Source organism: Mus pahari, chromosome 8 (genome assembly GCF_900095145.1).
Source record: "Mus pahari chromosome 8, PAHARI_EIJ_v1.1, whole genome shotgun sequence".
Classification (NCBI taxonomy): Eukaryota; Metazoa; Chordata; class Mammalia; order Rodentia; family Muridae; genus Mus; species Mus pahari.
Genome location: NC_034597.1, coordinates 51,337,226 through 51,358,016, shown reverse-complemented (window position 1 = coordinate 51,358,016; position 20,791 = coordinate 51,337,226).

Here is a 20,791-nt window from a genome sequence, read left to right as displayed (position 1 = left end):
CACAAAGATGTGCACCATCCAATTGACCCTTAAGCATGTGGTAGACCCGGTGACTTGCTTCTAAAACCCAGAATGTGAGAAAGAGGGGGAAAGACATTCAATCCTGCCTCAGGCAAGTGACCAACACTGACAGTGAGTCCTTCCCAGAGCACAATCCCTGACATGGAGTGATGAGAGAGGGGTCATGCCTTCTGTGATTGTCCTGCCAAGAACACTTAACCCTAGTCTCCTTGTGAGCAAAGTATCAGGCAAGCTTAAAAGGAGGAGTTCCTAGGAGACAGCTAGTCACTCCTCCTTAGAGCTCTAAGGTCTGTGAAAAGCAAGGAGAGATGGGAGTTGGCCCAGAGGATGAGGACAAGGAGCTTGGATAGACTCCTGAAATGTGAACACCAACTAAGAACCAGTGACATCAGACTAAAGCACACATTTTAGCCAATAGTTGTGACCAGCGACAGACTATGGTTGTGATATAAATACTATAAGATGTAAGGTATATGCTTGTGATTCCTGGACTTTGAAGGTAGAGGCAGAATCAGGAGTTCAAGACCAGCCTAGGCTGCATATGACTTATCTCAACCTTCTTCACCAAAGCCACAAAACGCTAACAGTGAAGGAGATGAGGGGCATGGATTCTCTAAGGCACATTTAAAGTTGTTTCATAAAGCTGACTATCTAAAATCAAACATTTACAAAAGAGCTCTGTAGTAGAGCACCTGCCTGGCCTTCCTCAGCACTGGGGAGTCCTGGGGTGGTGGTGGTAGGGAGATGGTTCAGGGGCAAAACACTATACAAGTGTGAGGACTGAAGTTTGGATCCTCAGAGCTCTCCTATAATCCTTGTCTGAGGGAGTCAAAGAAGTAGCAAGAAGACCACCAACTCTGGGATCAGTGAGAGTCCCCACCTCCATATGTTAGGTAAGGAGCGGGATGGTAGAAGACACCGCCTCAGCCTATTCTCCATGTGCTTGAGTGCACACACATGCACACACAATTGAACACACCTACTCATATGCATGCACACTAGATGGCATCTAAGCTAGAATAATAGCATAAATTATAGGAGGCTAAGGAATAGAAAATGGGCCTGCGTGTGACCCTAATGCTACCTGGCTCTCTCAAGATGGCACAAGTGGAATCAAATACTCTTAATGGCTTTAGCAAAGTGTGATTACCTCTATCTTGAGATTCAGGGTTTTGAAATGAGCAAGTACTGTATGTGGAGTAATTACTTATAAAAGATTAACTGGATAGTAATCTGATTTAAATCTGTAGTTTCACAGTGTGCTTCCTTTTCTCCTAGGAAATTGTAAGGTCCTCAGCTAGGACAGCAAGGGAACTGGAGTTACCAAGTCTTCCCTGCAGGACGACAACCATGCTCATGAGTGAGTCCTCTCTACTGTGGTGGCACTTAGCATACCCCCTGCAGGAATGATGCCAGAGAGGAGCACCTGCAGGATTTGCATCTCCAGGGTTTCAGCTCCCGGTGTGCTGGAGATCTTGCTGGGGATGCCTGGAGAGCTCGGTGGAGATGGCCCACATAGTTTTACTCAGCTTTGACATGGAGGTTGCCTGCTTCTAGCCCCACTCCCACGCCACTGGCAGTTCAGTGGGAGGCCAGGATGAGCACAATGCAGGCCCTACTCTCCCAGGCTGACCAAATAACCTCGGAGCTCCTTTGCCAGGTCAAAGGTGCTATGTGAAGGCCTTATTTCCTGCTTCCTTTTGTTTAATTTCCCACCATCGCTCCTTCAGTAACCTGGCATTGCTACTTGCAGAGAGGTAATAGCTCAGCCTTGTCCTATACTTGGTTGTGTCTTCTAAAGAGAACAGAGGTCCCTCCTCTCATCACACTTAGCACAGCACACAAGAGAAGGGTTGGGGAGAAGGGTCTATATACTATGAGGGATTCAAATTTCTTTCCATGGAACTCTTTGAAAGGTGCAGATGTGCAAGGACTTTGCATCAGGGAACTTCAGAGACCTGCCTGGAACTGAGATGATGTTTATCAACTCTGTTACTGCCCTTACAAGTTTTAGTGACATGGTAGAAAATTGGAATCAAAAGAAAAAAATTCCCATAGTCTTTGTCTCCTAAGAGGGTTTGAAGAAGTTTATGAGGGATCCTGCTGTACACAGGATACAGGTTTGAAGAATGGAAGCTTGGACCGCATCTTCCTACTTAACCAATCAACGGGCATGTAGTTAGTGCTAGCTCTGCCTAAGCACTACTGTGAGCCATGAATCCTAATAGGCTGTGGGCCTCCAGACACTCACAGCTCAGCTCCGCAAGGAGGCAGGAGGCACACCACCAGCTGGAAAACCAAGCTTTCATTCATTTCATACATCTAATTTGTCCCATAATTAGACATCATCTTTGAAGTGATCTAAAAACAAATTCTCAAGGGCTGGATGGATGGCTCTGTGTTAAGAGCGCTTCTTGTTCCTCTAGGGGGACCAGAGGTCAGGTCCTAGTATTAGGCAGATTGCAAACACCTGTAACCCAAGTTCCAGGCCCTGTTGTGGCCTCTGCAGGCATGTACACATACTGCCCCCCCCCCCAACACACACACAAATAAGATTTTTTTAAAAAAAAAAAAAAAGAAAAGAAAAGAAAAAACAAACAAATAACACCAAGAACTTTTTGTTGGCATGAATGAATCTGCCAGAGTCAACAGTGGATTGTATAGATACCCAAGAGAGATGACAATGTTCAAGTGCAAAAGAATAATTCATGCCAGGGGGATGCACTGAGCCGCTTGACCCATACATGGGGAGCCATCATATTGTTCTTCATGTTGGCAACACCTGGAAAAGCTTTGTTATGATCTGAAGTCAGCAGCTCACAGAGTACCTGGAATCTGAAGACAGAAACCATGTCTCTTTGGTTTTGTGTGGAGCACATGTGTGTGTGTGTGTGCTCATTCCAGTGTGTGCAGGTGCACATAAGCATATGCAGCCTGGAAGACAAGCTCAGTGTCCTCAGGCACATCCATCATCTCATTGGTCTGGAGCCCATGTAGTAGGCTAGGCTGGCTAGCCAAAGAGCCCCATTGGTCCTCCTATCGCTGCCTCTCTGGCACTTCGGTAAGTGTGTCCCACCACACCTGGCTTTGCAAACTTCTGATCCTCATGCTTGCAAGGCAACCATGCTCTTCACTACAGAGTCATCCCTAAATCATCCCTAAGTGAAAAGGTATTAGATGTGTCGACTTTCCATGGTAGTGACAAAATGCCTAAAATAGCTTAAGTGGAGGTTAAAGGTTTAGTCTGACTCACACTTTCAGAGGCTTCTGTCCATGGTCAGCTGGCTCTGCTATTATGGTCTTGAGTGAGACAGTGAATGATGGAAGAACATAGCAGAGGAAGCTGCTTGCCTTAAGGCAGTCAGGAAGCCACAGTTGTGAGGAGTAAGACTTATAGTACTGTCTTCCAGGTGGCATCCTGGAGACCTGCTTCCGCCAGCCAGGCTGCAAGTCTGGAATTTCCATCACTCCAGGGACCACATTTTCAACAGATACAACTTGAAGAAGATTGAATTGGGATGCTGAGGCGACGGCATCATGTGACCTTCTCTGTGTGTGCAACTCTTTTCTGATCGGCAGCAACTGGGCTGTAGAGACAAGGACACAAAACTCATGATTTCCTAGGTTCCTTTGTCCAGAAAGCAGTGTCACCTCCTGGCACTTTTTATTTAATGCCATAGCTTCATGCGATGCATTTCCTGCCAGTGCTCAATGAACCCTTTATTTCTTTTTCCAAAAAGGAACACTTAAAGGTTTTAAAGTATTCAACTTGTGGAGATTACTATCGACTTCCAAGGTAATGCTCTTTCCCGCCACCTCTTTCTACAGCACAAAAATGCTGTGTGTGTTACTCCCCCTAGCAACTGTCTTGCTTATCTGGCTCTTGCCTTTAAGATTAATTTTAATCAGAGCATCCCCAACTACCCTCTCAACATCCCTGTGGGTTGGCATCATGTGACATGCTGCCCAGAGAAGGAAAGATACAGAGCTGGATCCTTGGGTGATATATTTTCTTGATGAAATGGCTTCGGTTCTACTTCTGAGTCATGACAAACTATTTGCTTCTGCCTAAGTAAAGAAGGGAGCAGTTGGCACACAACTGCACAAACCATGTTCAGGTCTGTGTTGTATATCCAGGATCTTTGCTAATTCTTGTCCAGATGAAATGGTTTTTAAATTGATAGTCACATTTACTTGGGTAGGTCATAATACTGGCTGCCCATTTTGCTTCTAAGTGTTTTTAATAATTTTGCGTCTTACTACTCTTTGGCATCTAACTGTATAGCTGAGAGCTTTAGGCAACAGTGATTATTGATAGTGGGATCCTGGGGCCTGCTTTCTGATTTTCATAGAAATACATCTGTAAACAGAACTGTAAAGTCTCTTGTAGAAATGTGTCTTCCTATCCTTAGAACTTGCAGGATTTTTCTGGTCCTGGTGGGACAAGAGCCCTAAATTTCACAAGTATCTCTTCAGGATCTAGAAAGTAAAGTTCATCCTTTCAAAGTTATTTACTCATGACCATATTTTATGATGGTTATTTTTTTACTCCTGTGGTAAGTCCTATATGATCATAGTCAATTGTTTATTACTGCTAAGCATTAATCATGTGCACATGGTTTCATCTCTGTGTTTGGGGATGAGGATGATCTAAGGTCCTGCCATGGAGGACCTGTCTTAGGGGTGTAGTTGCCTGATGCTGACTAAGCTGCTGGCCCCAGAGGTGTGGGAGACTGAAAAAGTCCAGTTCTGAGATTGCTTGCATCCTGCTTGGGAGACTGTAGATGAAGTTAAGAAACTGATGGTAGACAAAAGCCACAGGTGAGTGTGGCTGCCTGGAACCAGAAGCCATAGATGAGGTCTCTGACCAAGGAAGGAGATAAGGTTTAAGGGAAGCCCACTTGCCAAGGTTAGTGATGAGTGTTCCTTGGCTAGGAGAACAGCATAGTGCCATGGCTCCCAAGCCATAGGAAACATGGTAGGTCAAAGAACAAAATGAAGCACAGGGAAAAAGGCAAGCAGTATAAAGGAAGCAAAGAAGAGGCACAGTGGGAACACAAAGGCCTCTGGGCTGGACATATCTAGAGTAACAGGGATTACATGCTGGGAGTACACTGTATGATAGTGTGTTGGATGGCCATGTAGAGTGATGGAGCAGAAATGGATTGCTCAGAGTTTTGGAGGCTGGATGTCTAGTAGAATCCATGCTTGGGGTTTGGTCTTCCTAGATGGCAGGTCCCTTCTGTCCACACGTGGTGGATGGGAAAGGGTGATGGAGTTCACCCTAGCCACTTGCCAGGGCACTACTTGGTTCATAAGAGCAGATCCCCATGGTTTAACCACTTCCCAAAGGCCGTGATTACCTCCTCATACTACCACACAGGCATATTGGGTTCCAACATCTGAATTTTGAGGGGACATCACACCAGACTGGGTAGGAAATGGCAGCTGAGAGAGCAGGGGTTCTGTAGCAGTCCCTGTCTTGGATATTGCTGTTTTGTCCCTTTTCTTGTTGGATCAATTATTGTTTCCCCCTTGAATAGATATTCTGAAATGAAACCTGATTTAGTATTATTTAAGAAATGGGTCTTAGGGCTCTTGATTTCTGATTTGTCTTTCAAACATTCAATGATGATTTTAACCCTGAAGTTGATCTCCCTTTCCTTCTTTTTTTCTTTCTGTTTGTTTGTATTATCTTGTTTTGTTTGTTGAGATAGAATTTCTCTATATAGTCCTGGCTGTAGACAGTGCTGGCCTCGAACTCAGAGATTCACCTGCCTCTGATTCCAAGTACTGGGATTAAAGATATGCATCAACACCTATGTGCATTGGTATTTTGCATCCACGTGTGTCTTTGTGTCTGTGTGTTGGATCCCCTGGAACTGGAGTTGTAGACAGTTGTGAGCTGCCATGTGGGTACTAGGAATTGAACCAGGTCCTCTGGAAACGCAGCCAGTGCTCTTAAGTACTGAGCTATTTCTCCAGCTCCCTCCTAGCCAGTCTTGACTACACAGTGAGACTCTCTCAAGAAAAGCAAAGGAAAGGAATGAGAGAGGAGAGGCAGTCAGTGTTTTCATATTTTACTGACTCTTTAATTGAAGACACATGGCTCTTCTAATCATTTCATTCTTTTTTAAATTTAAGTTCCTGGTATATATATACAAAGATTTGAATAAAGTTTGTTAAGATCAAATAATAAGGTTGGGTGAAGTTTAGAATTCTCCAACAGGTTGATGGCGCATACTTGTAATCCTTGTCAGGGAGGTGGAGACAGAAGCATCTCTAGGGTTTTTCCCAATTCAGCTTAATCAGTGTGTCTTGTGTCCCAAAGAGAAGCACTGTCTCTGGCAGTATGGGAGATGGCTCCAGAACAGCACCCAAGGTTAATCTTGGGCCTAATGCAGACAGACACACACAAATGCATAATTCAAACAGATAAGAACCAATTCTTTATGGCCTTTGTTTCATCAGAGCCCATATGAGTTCAAATCCAATGGCAGAAGACATAGCTTTCATGGGAAAATGAAACACACACACACACACACACACACACACACACACACACACACACACCAATGACCTGTCACCATGGGTAAGTTACAATTGAAGTGGAAACTTCTGGTTTCTTTGGAGACTCAGTTGTGTCAAGTGATGTTTTTCTGGAAGCTGTTTTATGAGAGGATGCTTTGCTGAGAACAGATACATAGTGTTTTTCTTGAGGCTGCCTGGAAAGGGGGTATGTGATGTTTGCTAGAGTGGATGCTTGAAAGAACATAAAATGTTTGGAAAGGATATAAATGTAACCCAATAAACAATGGATGAGGCCTTGCCACTCTTGGCTAGTCTTAGTTGGGCTTTGCTGACAAACTCTGGCATTGGTTTGCCTTGCCTTCTTCACTGATCATTGTTTCTTATACCTTTGTAGAAAGAAATGCACCCAAGAGCTTCTGGTGGTGTTCAGTGACTTCTTGCTGCTTCTGCAGACTTGGGGCGATCGGCAGAGCCTTGCAGTTTCTTCTGGATTGAACTGCCATTGCTGCTTTGTGAATGGTGTTTTTAAGTTGATCGAGCTACCACTGCTAATTTGTGTGAACTGGATTGCTGCTGTCCTGACAATGAAGACTCAAATCACTGCAAATAATTATTTCTAAACATGTCCACACCCTCCTTTGCCCTATTAACCTTTTTCTTTCCACTACCTCTGGTGGGTAATGGGATAGAAGGGAAGTTAAAGCACTTAAGAACCCCTATTAAAGTAGGATTTGAAAAATATAATGGGGTGTTGTATTGTCCACCTTCCTTCACATTTCTATGGTTGCTCTCCTTTCCAAATCTCTTCTCTTGAATCCATAGAAACAGGTCTTCACCAAGTGTCCACTGTGTCCGAGACTGTTGAGTGACATCACACATGTGTGCATGCCTGTTCTAGTGGAGCACATGTCCAGAGAAGCACACTGACTGATTAAAAGGATCATCCTGTGTTGCACTGAAAATGTTCTATCTTTCATTCATTCATTCTGTTCTCCATGACCCTCTCCATTCAAGGCTTGCTCCTCACCAGCCCCCTAATTTTCCCACATGGCCTCCTTGATAAGGTGATGTCACTCTATGTACACACAGCCTTCCCTTCCTCCTAAGCCCAGGGACTCATTTTTTTTCATATCATCCCTTGGTTTCCACCACACAAACTAAGCTAGCCTCAGCCACACTGACTGTATCACCTGCTGGTTCTGCCTGGTGTCTCATGGCCTGCCTGTGCCTCTTATATTCTCTTGGGGGCTACGTTTAGAGAGAAGCTGATACTCTCTGTACCTTGTGAACCACAACCTAACTTGACCCTGTGAAACCTACTCTTGTATGAAGTTGCAGAGTCTCAACCAATCAAAGCAACCAAAAGTCGAACCAACTGTTGAACAAACTCAAAGAAGATAGCAGAGGGATAATCTCACTTCTGGTTTTTTTTTTTGCTTGTTACTTCTTTCTTCCTGGCTATAACATGTCCTGCCTGTGTGTGAGGTGACACATTCTGATCCGTATTTTGGGTTGGATTACTGCCATTTCCACAATCTCAAATAAAGCCAATTAGGATCTTCAAAAATTAGATCTTTTGACATCTTTTTAGCAGATTTCTTCTCATGATTTAGTGCCTGATATGGGTGTCTGAGCTACAGAGATGAGATGCCCCAAGGCCTTGTCCCCAAGGAGCTGACAACTCCTTTGAGGAAAACATCTTTTTGCATGCCTATATTGCATGCCGAGTGTTAGCTAGCTCTTCGCTGCTGTGACTGTACTTGCAACCTTCAGCATCCAGCAAGAAAAAGTTTACTTCGACTCTCAGCTTAATATGTTTCAGTCCATGATTTATTTCTTCGTTCTCCTGTTTAGGGGACTGTGGTGGAGCAGAGTATTGCCACGGGCTAACCTTGGCTTGGTTGGGGCTGGGGGGGGGGGTCCTGAGGAAGCAGTATTCAGAGAGGCAAAACGAACAACTCAAAGTCAAATTGTGGGTACAAGCTGACAGCCTGCGTTCTGCTCAAGGCAGCTTTCTAAAGATCACCAAACCGCTCAGTTCTCACAGACCAAAGCTCAATTTTTTATTTACATTTCACTGCAATCACTCACCCCCAGGTTCCCTTTGAATTAGCCCATCAGTCAGCATTTTTTGACCTTAGCCCCTTGACTCCTAAGAAAAGACAACAAGCACACTTTTCTTAACATTGCAAATGAATTCTGAGATCTGCCTGCCTTTGTAAGCACAGACAATAAACTAGCAGGGTGGGAGATCACTGCTCCCAGCACATCTGGGCCCAAATTTGTTCTGTCTCAGGCTGACCTTTTAAACTCAGGGATCTGCTTGTCTTTGTATCTGCCTGTCTTTGTATCTTTCTGACAAGCTGGCTCACAGTGCAGCTGCCTCTGATCTTTTAGATCCATGAAGCCCCTCATAGAATTTATATTGCGACCTGATATTTTGCGTAGTTGAAAAATTATATATTTTTGAACTCGTGTTTTTAAGAGTTCTTTCCCACAGCCTTAAGGGCTGTACTGAAGGTTACAGTGTTTACCATTTTTGCTAAGGACACAGACACATTTTCTTTTTTTTTAGTTTTTCCGAGACAAGGTTTCTCTGTGTAGCCCTGGCTGTCCTGGAACTCACTTTGTAGACCAGGCTGGCCTCGAATTCAGAAATCCGCCTGCCTCTGCCTCCCAAGTGTTGGGATTAAAGGTGTGCGCCACCACCGCCCAGCCAGACACACTTTCAACTCCTGGACTTGTGCTGTTTCTAATTATCATGACGTCATTAACCTTGGCAGGGAGAATATTTCCTGAAGGAGGAGCACGAAGCAAAATATATAAATTATTATACAAACAAGCATCATGCCCAGCAATCCTCAACATTAGTGGAGGCCCACACACGGCTGGCTCAGCTCTAGGGGGCAGGAACCATATCACACTGTCCCTTCAGCATGGTCATGCAGGACTCAGCAAAATATAGCATAGAGTGTGCCAGAGGAGACTGCTTACCTCGTGGAAGTCAAGATGCAAAACAGGGGGAAAAAACCTAAACCTCACAGGCAGAGTTAATAATACACCTTGAAGTTCTATCTTACTGTGCACCCAGCCCATTTACTTAACACGTCTAGAAGAGAACAATGTAACAACCAACTTTATTTGGCTTGGAATTATCATGTAATGTTTTGCATCCCAAGCTAATGCAGAGCTTTAATCTTAAGTTATATTCTCTTCCAAGCCACAACCCATGAGTAATGCATGTGTATTTGCCCTAACCCAGAGTAGCACATGTGTATTTGTATGTGTATTATGATAATCATTTGCTGTGAATAGCAAATATATGTTAAAATGAATATCATAAATGCTGAGAGTAGCATTTTGATACAGTTTAATAGTGTCTGTTTATTTTCTGGGTGAATTAGGTTTTGTTAGGGTGAGTGACTTAATCTATGGGGGGAAAAACGGCTGTTAAAGATGTCTGTAAAGCATCCCTCATTCCTTCGCTGGCACGATGCTAAATAAATAGAGAACAATGTACTTTGTGAGGGACAGGGACAGATTCACAAGGCATCCTTCAGGCAGGCACAGATTCAGGCTCATACAACAGAGAGACAAGAATGAGGAAAGACACAGGGAGAACAAAGTGGAGAGTTCAAATCTGGGCTGGCTTTTGGTGAAACAAACCAAGAGGAAGTGCTTTGGTTACTTTCATTAATGCGATACTGATGTATCACTGCCAACTCTGAGTTTATTATTAGTGGATTCAAACGGACACAGGAAGGGTGGACATGGATGTCTCAACACCCCCTACAAGGGAATAACTCCAAAAACCTAACTTCTTTCAAGGAGTCCCATTGCTTAAATGTTTCCCCATTTCCAAACAGTGGCCAAGTGCTTAACACATGTGCCCTTGGGGAAAACTAAAGTACCCATTCTATCACAGGTTTTATGAACCCCATTGATCTGAGACAAAACAGAAAGGATACAGAGATGATATTAACTAAAAAGAGGCTCAGGTGGGGCGCAGAAAGAACATGGGTTGCACTGGCAGAGCTAATAAACTTCCCTCCTTTTCGACAGCTGAAGGAAGAGGATCAGAACTTCATGTCTTGACTACATAGTAAGATTGAAGCCAACCTGGGCTACATGAAACACTATCTCAAAAACAAAACAAAACAATTCTCTTAGAAATAAAGAACAAATACATAGATAAATCAGTGGTAAAGAAATAGAAATGGGGGGGGGGCTGGTGAGATGGCTCATCAGGTAAGAGCACCCAACTGTTCTTCCAAAGGTCCTGAGTTCAAATCCCAGCAACCACATGGTGGCTCACAACCATCCATAACAAGATCTGGTGCCCTCTTCTGGAGAGTCTGAAGACAGCTACAGTGTACTTACATGTAATAAATAAATAAATCTTTAAAAAAAAAAAAAAGAAATAGAAATGGGATGCAGAAAAACAGGGAGTTTCAGAACACAGTCAACCACTGACAAAGAGCTACAGCTGTGTAGTAATTGATGCCTGGTACAGGCACCTTGTACACCCAGGAAGCACAAATCTTCCAGGCACAGACCTCTTTTCTGAGTCCTACGCCCTTAAGTCTAACTTCCTACAGCCAATTCTGCTGATTTCCACATGATGCCTGCATCTCTATGAGAAAGAGCCCAGTGTTGGCCTCCTGCACACATTGTTCTTACAGCTTTATCCCTCATCCTGGGCCATCATATGGCCATGCCTGAGAGCTGTATGTCTTCTTCCCTACGCTCATGTCAACTGAGTCCCAAGTCCTTGGTCCCCTGGTCCCCACCCCCCACCCCCAGAACCCTCTCTGCTCTTTCCCCTATTGGACATTAGGCACAGTGTGCTCCTTTGGTACTATGTCATCTCACTTCCTTCCTGACACTTACTATCCAGTCAGAGTCCCTCTTTTTCCTCCTCTTGGGCTGAGCATGAGTAGAACCTGGGAGGCAGGAGTTTATGTAGCAACAGGAATAAGGGGGCCAGGAGTCAAAGGGAGGAACATCAATAAAACAGTTAGTTACTAAGATCACCTCTGAGGGCACCTGAGTCTCAATCCTGACAGGTACCTTCTTAGGCACAAACAGACTGCCTCAATATTAACTGTGAGCAAACCCCCTAAAACCCATTTGTTCAAAGTTCGGTGCCCAGGAAGTACTATTTGGAAATGGTGGAAAATTTAAGAGGTGGGGCCTAACAGGAGGCTTTCAGGTGACTGGAGAGTGATCTGGAAGGAAACTACAGAACCCCTGTTCCTTCCTCATGGGTGCTGTAGGAAGAAGGCCAGGACAGAAGAGGCCAGTGGGACTTGTCCAGTCTACGTCTATCCAAGATGTAAAGTGTAAAGCAAAGCTCAGCTCCTTAGCTGACATCCAAGCACGCTATTTAAACCCTCCAGCTCAGCAAGGCTGACAACCCAGCACCGGAACCCTGCAGACGACCACAGGATGTAGGCACCACCTTGGGCCTTGATCTCATCGCCTACCTCCCACCCCATCAATGTACTGGACCCAGATGTCAGAGTACCTGAAGTGCATTGGAAAGGCAATGGTCTATGCCATTCCTTTGTGCTTGTCCACCCCCTCCCAAATGTTCTTCCTCGTCTGTGAGTGAATCCCTATCTAGTCCAACTATAACTGGGCCCCTACAATCTCCCTATCATGTGTCCTCCCTGGCCCATAGGGAGAGCTCCCTCCTGTGTTTCTATAAAAGTCACCAGAGATTCCATGTGGAGCCTAGTCACTTCCTTATATTATGAGCTATTTTAGGAGGCTGCAGGACGGAGACTATCATGTCCTATTTATTTGGGTATTCTTAGCGTCTTACACCGTATCTGACCCATAGGTCATTCACTAAATAATCTCTAAGAATGACACACGAGTTGGTCACCTGGTCAGGGTCTTCATTGCGTGTTTAATGCATGTGCCACTTAACAGTGTGGATGATACAGAAGTGTGTTCAAATAACATGCGCCAGAAGCCAGTGTGCAGTAAAGGCATTAAACACACAAAGAGGTGGCTTTAAAAAGCCAGGGCTTCAGGTCCTCTCCGTTTTGCCCTGATCTTCCAGTGGGAGCAGCTTTATCTCTTTTCCTTTAATATTTTACCCATTAAAATACAGTCGCTGGAAGGGCAACTGCTATAAATTTTATTAGCTCAAATCAAAAGCCCCAGGAACTCAAAATTGAATGCTAAATGAGAAGCTTTGATGTGAGAGGCCATGGGATAGGGTAAGAGGAGAAAGTGGCAGAGCAAGAAATTAGGTCAAAACATTCAATAGGTAAAAATAAATAAATTAAAACTGAGGAAAACATCCAAACAGAAGCCCTTCACAAAGAGGAAAGCTCTTCTCCAGCAGCTGCACAGGAAGGAGGGTCATGAAACATTTATTAATGCTGCACGTTTTCAGAATCATTTGGCAAAGCACCACTTGGTCTGACTCCTTATACTTGAGGCCCTGCTGGCTACTTCAGAGTACACAGGCTTGCTAGGGGACAGCTCCTATGTCAGGAAGCACAGGGGCCTGTGGCACTGTTAGGATGTCTCCATTATGCAATTTCCTTGGTGTATATTAAAGTCCCAACTCATTTCCAGTTATATAAGGCACTAAGATATACAGACCAAGTACTTGCCTGCAATTATGAGGGAGGGAGGAAATATTAAAAGAGCAGTTCTAGTGAACTGAAAAATTCCATGCTACTTAAGAACGAATAATGTTTGGTGTGCATGCATTTTTTTAACATGGCTCTCTAATTCCCTCTCTTTTAGCTTCATTTTTAAATTAGGGATAAATGACCCCAAGATGTCTGGGGTCATTTTGCATATATCTTCTTATCTATTTATCATCCATTCTATACACCCATCATCTGCCCATCCACTCACGTACCTGCCCACCTCATCCATCCATCCATCCACCCTCCCATCCATCCATCCATCCATTCATCCATCCATCCATTCATCCATCCAACCATCCATCCATCTCATTCATTCATCCACTTACCCACCCACCTCATCTATCTATCTATCCATCCATCCATCCATCTATCCATTCATCCCTGAGATCCACTTAGTATGGACCTACTGCCGAGTCCCAGGCATTGGATTTATGCCTGACATTAAAAATAAAGGCTTATATGATAGCCCAGGACAAAACAAGATTCCCCATGAGATATCTTTTATTTTCCATACCCAGTGTAAGGGATATAATCATTCAAGTTTTCTATTTTGATGATCTTTAATATATTCAATTATTTTAGTGGAAAAGTTACACAGTAAGTTAAGGCATGTTTTTCTTCCCACATGTGTTGTCTTCATATTCATCCTCTCTACTCATCTTCAAGGCTCAAAAAGCCATGGAGGCTTTCTCCCCTCTCTCTCTCTCTCTCTCTCTCTCTCTCTCTCTCTCTCTCTCTCTCTCTCTCTCCCTTTCCGAGACAGGGTTTCTCTGTATAGTCCTGGCTGTCCTGGGACTCACTTTGTAGACCAGGCTGGCCTCGAACTCAGAAATCCACCTGCCTCTGCCTCCTGAGTGCTGGGATTAAAGGCATGCGCCACCATGCCCGGCGGAGACTTTATTTCTGTTTCTATGACTTACTGATGGAACTGTTTTTACGGAACAATGATGACATGGATGGCTCCTGCTTGTGATGGTTTATTCTGACTGTCACTTAGGAGCTAGACCCACTAAGGACTCAAGCCTCTGGGAGTGTCTATAAGGTAGTCCTCCTCCTCCTCCTCCTCCTCCCCCCTCTTCCCCCTCTTCCTCCTCCCCCTCCTCCTTCTCCTCCTCCGTTTTCTCTACTTCTCCTCCTCTTCCTCCTTCCTCCTCCTCCTCCCTCTTGTTCTTCTTCTTGTTGTTCTTCATTTCCTCCTCCTCTTTGTCTTTTTTGGGTCAGGTCACCTGAGGTGGGATGATGTACTCCACATGCCCTGTATGTGGCCAACCACCTTCTGCTCTTGACACAGTCATTTCCCTGCCACTATGGACTGTGTCCCCTGGACTGTGATCCAAGCGAATCCTCTTTCCCTAAGTTGCTTTTGTCCAGTATTTTGCCAAAGCAATGAAACAGGTGACTACTCTACTACTCTTAAAAAGAAATGACCACTAGGTGGCATTTGAGATTGTGAATGACTTTCTCAAACTTGCTCCCTCGCTCAGTTTCTCTCTCCTGTTTTCCAGCGTTCTCCCAACCACAGCCCCTGATCTGCCGACATTTCAGGGCTGCACACTCAGACACTCAGATCGCTTATCTTACTCTAAGATGTCCAGGGAAATTGTACACTCGTCTATAGCTTAATTTCCTATCATAAACTAGTAGATTCCAGATCCTCCCCCTAACTGACATCTCTTCCCCTAATCGATAGCTCCATATTCTATAAATTCTATAAAATAGTCCCTCCTCAGTGTCTCATGGACATTGCCAACATAGCACCCATGAAAGCAAAACCATCTCCCCCAGCCTGTACTGATCTACTTCATCGGACCTGGCGCCATCACTGATCTTCCCTGTGTTCGTGCCTTGGTCCAAACATTTAAGTCTGATCACTGTCTTTCTCACTGAAAACCTGTCTCCAAACTGCCTTCTGCAACCAAGGGCAAGTCCTGACTCCAGTAGCTTTAGTCCCCAATTTCACCACCAATTTTAGAGGCTCAGCAGTGCTCCCACTTGCTGAGCAGTAGGTGGACATCAAAGCCTGTAGCTCTCGACAGTATTAGCTGTATCAAAGGCTCCTTTTGTCTGTGTCAAATCGCAAGAAACTTTTAGCCTTTCCCTTAGTCCTGTGCAAGAGTCTGAGGCTTTGGACCTCAGAGGGCTGGAAACTCCACCCCTATAGCATGCTAACACAGTCATTTTTAAAAAGCACAATCCTATGAAGAGCCAGCAACTGCACATGTTCACAGTGCTGCACTGTTGACTTCTCATTCTTCTGCTTAGATAGGCCAGCCAGCTCCTTCATCCAGCAAACATTCCTGCTCTGTCCTCAGGGTGGAGAGTGAGCTTCCAGACTCCCACATCTCAGAGCTGGCCACCCAGTGAGTAGATTCTTTTGCAAAATGTGTAGCCTTGATGGCAGCAGGCAGCATGGGCTTCGTGTGGTAACATTACCATCTTCTTCTATATGATACTATCAACTGTCGCCGCTCACAAGTCATGGTTCTATTATGAACCCATTGCAAACTACTCAAAGTCAAGTTCTCCTGTACTTAATGTCTCTGCATGCAGACAGGTGGCAGGGAAGCATTTGGCAGCCTTTCTCTTGAAGTGTGTCTGTCTGTCTGTCTGTGTGTTTGTGTGTGTGTGCGCACATGTGCATGTGTATGTGTACTGAATGCACCTGGGTGTGAAGGTGTGCAAGTGGAGGCCAGGGTTGACATTAAATGTCCTCCTTTATTGTTCCAAGACATGACCTTTCACTGAGCCTGGAGCTTGCACCCTTGTCTTGATGGCTCTCCAGTGAGCCCCCAGGAACTGCTCGCCTCCATCCATAGTGCCGAGGTTGCAGGTGCCTGCCACCACACCAGACCCTTATGTAGGTGCTGGGGATATGAATCCAGGTCCTCATGCCTACATATTAAGCATCTTGCTCCCCATCTCCCCCACCTTGGGTTAGGACTTCTTTATGTCAGAATAGTAAAAACTACAGCCCTTCCATAGATGGGGATGAGGGTGAGGAGACAAGGCAGCAATTAATTTGTATCCAGAGCCAACTAGTCACCATCGGACTTTTATAAGAAAAATCACGTAAGTCACCTGTGAACCTCTTGAAATGCTGATCTGAGGACCCAGGCCAGCATTTAGATCCAGTGATTTGAGACCTGGGCTCAAGACTCCAGATTTTGACAGTACATCCAAGAAATTCTAATACAGTTGATCAGGAACCAGCTTTTTTATCCCTCTTCCCTTCTCCCTCTTGCCCTGGCCCTGTTCGCTCCAGCCCCCGCTCACTCAGGACCCAGGAACCATCTTTTAAAGAACAATGAAATTACTAGCTTCCCACCCAGCCACCTAATATATGTACTATTAAGTACAATAGTTTTGACATTTTTAAAATATCAAATACCTGGCACCAAATATGATTAGGTGAATCAAACATAAATACAACTGACTTCAACCCATTGAAGTTGCTATGGAAATCAAAGTTGATGTAGAGTAACCCTACATTCCTAATGACAGGACTTAGTTCTTGGTCCAGGATGTCATAGACTGCATCCTTTTCTGCTGTAAAAGAACAACAGGCAAACTTTTCACCGGATCCTTGGCCTGGGTTGGATGGCTTTCAGCATCTCCCCCCACCACTTCATTTCTAACACAGCTCATGGGAACGCTTCTGACCCATTTCTCATCAGTGCTCCCTCTCTTACAGTTCATATTCCACCCCTTTTCTCCTGCTTTCTCCTCCAACTATTCATGCTTCAGTGAGAAACCTGTCTCAAAAAATAAAGTGGAGAAACAACCACAGGAAAAAAAATACTGATATTGACCTGTGACCTCCATATGCACTTGTACACACACACACACACACACACACACACACACAGAGAGAGAGAGAGAGAGAGACAGACAGACAGACAGACAGACAGACAGACAGACAGACGGAGAGACAGACACAGGGAGAGACAGAGAGAGGCTATTTTCCTTCTTTCCTTTATTAAAAAAAGGAAACAGCAGTTTGCTCCTAGTAAGGAGTTTCCTGGAGGGAAGGGACAGAATGTTTTTGGCTGGATTGGTGTAGCAGCCCTGAAAGCAGCCAACACAGGAATCTATTTGGACATAAATCCCTTAAAAGATCAAAGTCTTAAGTAGCTCTTCAGAGGCAGCCTCCAGATCTACTCAAGGACAATTTGGAGTCAGTAAAACATGAAGAACTCCAGAAGAGTAGGAAATGTGAAGAAACATGTTACCTAGCCAGCAGGCCATCTGCCAGACGTGATGCTGCACTCCTGTGGTCCCCTAGTCCCTGCATGTTGAAGCAGGAAGGTTGTGAGTTTGAGGCCAGCCTGGGCTATATAGAGAAACCTTGACTAAAAAACCCAAACCAGACCAAGCACTACCCGCCTCTGCTGTGAACCCCACTGCCTTCAGCTGATGTGGGAAAAGAACTGAGCTTCTTCCTTGATTTTTTTCCTTTTTCTTTTTACAGACCTGAGGCCAAGCAGAACGCCCTTGAGGACACCACACCCGTGAAAATGCACACTGAAAGCAGGTCAAGTTTAGCATATGGAAATCATCTCAGTGAAGCTGTTTGCCCTGAGAGATGGTGTAGTCAGGCGCATGCGCCCGTCCCTGTCAGCTGGGTGCACTCATCTCTCTTAGTTACTTTTCTCATGGCTGTGACCAAATACCTGGCAGAAAGGGACTTAAAGGGGAAAGTGTTTGTTTGGCTTACAGTTCGCCATGGTGGGTAAGGCATGGGGCAGCTGGCTCTGAGACCACAGGAATCTGTGGCGGCTGCTTGCTGGCATCTCGATGGAACCGAAAACAGGAAGAGCAGAAAGCTAGCCAGGCAGTTAAGTCTTTCCTTTTCCCCTTCTCATTTAGGCTGACACTACTGGGACAGAACCATCCATACTCAGGGAGTGTTCCACCTTCTGTTGATACAAGAAATTATCTCATATACCTAGAAAACGTGCCTCACCAAACACCACTGATGCTATTCATCTAGTCGGGATGACAAACATATCATCCATTGCATTGTTTTCATCCCTCATCCTTGCTGCCCTTACAAAGATGGCTTCCCATGGCCAAAGCCTTGCAGTTCTTTTCCTCGTTTGTGCCCGGCTCCCAGTGATATCCCGCACATGGTAGTCATGCCAGATGTTTGTGAATTGAATTAAAGAACACTCAAGTCTCCACCCTACTGGGTTTTTCCCTGTGGCACCAGTGGACTGTTGGTCTGGTTCCTCACCACAGCCGCACTCAGGGTCCACAGTGGGGTAGCCGGCAGAAAGGAAGCTTCCAGCTCAGGTTCAGCTTGATTTTTCTATGTCCTTCAACTGTCTTTGCAACTCTGCTCAATGGTTGAGATTTCTTCAATGAAGAAAAAAAAATTGGCAAAGAATACCCCAAGACCCTGAGACATTAGTAAAATAGAACCGTAAAGCCCTGATAAATACAACTGCATCACCATGGGGCCATTATTGGTTTGTTTGGTTTTTTTGTTTTGGTTGCTGAATTGTTTTATTTTTTGAAACCGATTTCCCAGCTGGCCTTGAACTTACCTGTCTGCTCCTCCAGAGTTCTGTGATTACAGGCTTCTCCACCATGCCTGGCTGTGCAGGACTTTGGTACATGGACAGAAACTAAGAGTTACATAGGAGTGATGTTCTTATGATCAAGAAGATACAAGTTATTAATTAATTTTAAAAAACAGCCATTTTGGGTTAAGTTTGGATCCAGTCATCTTTTTATATACGAACACAAATTCTATGTAGGTAAATCAGATACTTAAAAAAAAAAATTAAACACTTGAAGCAATGACACTCCTATAGCACAGAGCAATGCTAGAATGTAGCTTGGTTTCTAAATGTTATTTCCTGGTTTAAAAGGCTGAAGCCTCATTGAAGAAATGGCTGGTTGCCATTTCTCACAATAGCCAGCCACAGTCACTGGGAGCTACAAAATGCCACAGCTGAGATGTGAATGGTCCCAGCTGGGGGCTTTGTTTTGGGAGGCTGTAGAACATTCTGGATACAGGGTGTAGTTGGCACTTGGGACAATGCAGGCAAGGCTAGAGGACTACAGTGTGCCCAGTTCCTGCCAGCTGGGGTTGTCTGCTTCTTGACTGCCTCACTCAGAACTTAGCTACTTCACACTCCTGTCATAGCTTCAAGCTATCATGAGTTCTTCCATGCCTTCCCAACAACCCACTGCACTCTCTCAAACCACAAAAGAGATATTTCCTCTCTCAAGTTGCTTCTTCTGTTATTTTATCACAGCGACAAGAAAAGTGGCTATTAATTTTAGTAACAATATTTAAACCTTGTCCTTTTGTAAGACTTTTAATTATAAGTATGTGTGTCTGTGATGGCTTGCATATGCTGGGCCCAGGGAGTGGCTCTATTAGAGGGTATGGTCCTACTGGAGTAGGTGTGGCTTTGCTGGAGTAGATGTGTCACTGTGGCTTTAAGACTTTCATTTTAGTTGTCTGGAAGCAAGTATTCTGCTAGCAGCCTTCAGATGAAGATGTAGAACTCTCAGCTCCTCCTGCACCATGCCTGCCTGGACGATGCCCTGCCCCCACCTTGATGATAATGGACTGAGCCTCTGAACCTGTAAGCCGGCCCCAATTAAATGTTGCCCTTGTAAGACTTGCCTTGGTCATGGTGTCTGCTCACAGCAGTAAAAATCTAAGACAGTGTCTGTGTATAGGCCATATATTTGTGGGTACCTGAGTTAGAAGAGGGAGTCAGAACCCCTGAAGCTCTTGTGAGCTGTCCGGCATGGGTTGCTGGAAACTGCACACGTCTCTAGTCCCAAACACTGCTAAGTTCTAATATGCATTCCTAGTCAGTGCTTGCAGCTTCCGAGTCCCAGCCTGTACCTATGAATCAGAAACTGAGACGGGGCTTCAGAGTCCACTCAGCTTCTGAAAGCTGCTTTCAGCCATGCATTTCACTTTCCTAGAAAGAGCTGGGTCACTACACCACCAGGCTTTTCTCGTAAGGTATCAAGTGCATGACGTTCAGTCTTGAGTTAACTACTCAAGACTGTAGGCTGTCTTTCTTCCAGACAGAATTCCTGAAGGTTAAGAGTTTTATATTCACTTGAGTCATGCAGACTCCTTAAGCTTGTATTTGGAAAAGTAAAGACAGTAATTCAGACTTTTTTGGCTGATAAAAATGGGAAGTGATGCCCTAAAAACTTCAGGGTGTTTCATCTTTTATTGCAATATGATACTCTGATCCACAAAATGTGGAGAGCTGTGATCATCACCTACCCTGGTGACATGAAGCCCACAGGCTGCAGGGTAGACATACCCAAATGTTTATGTGGGTAACTCAGAATGGCCAGGTGCAATACTTTCTTAATTCTCAAGTTGATCTGCAAAAAACATCCTAATAGGAGAGGCTCACCCCACACCCTTGTGCATCAGATGAACAATGACAGGAGTGGGAGTGAGAGAATGGGGCATCTTTTTTTCTCGCAGTTTCCCATGCTGCTTCTCACCCAGAAGACGAGTGTTCCAAACACTCCTAACAGAGCTGCCCATTTCTTGGCCTGTGACTTCTTCTTTACAC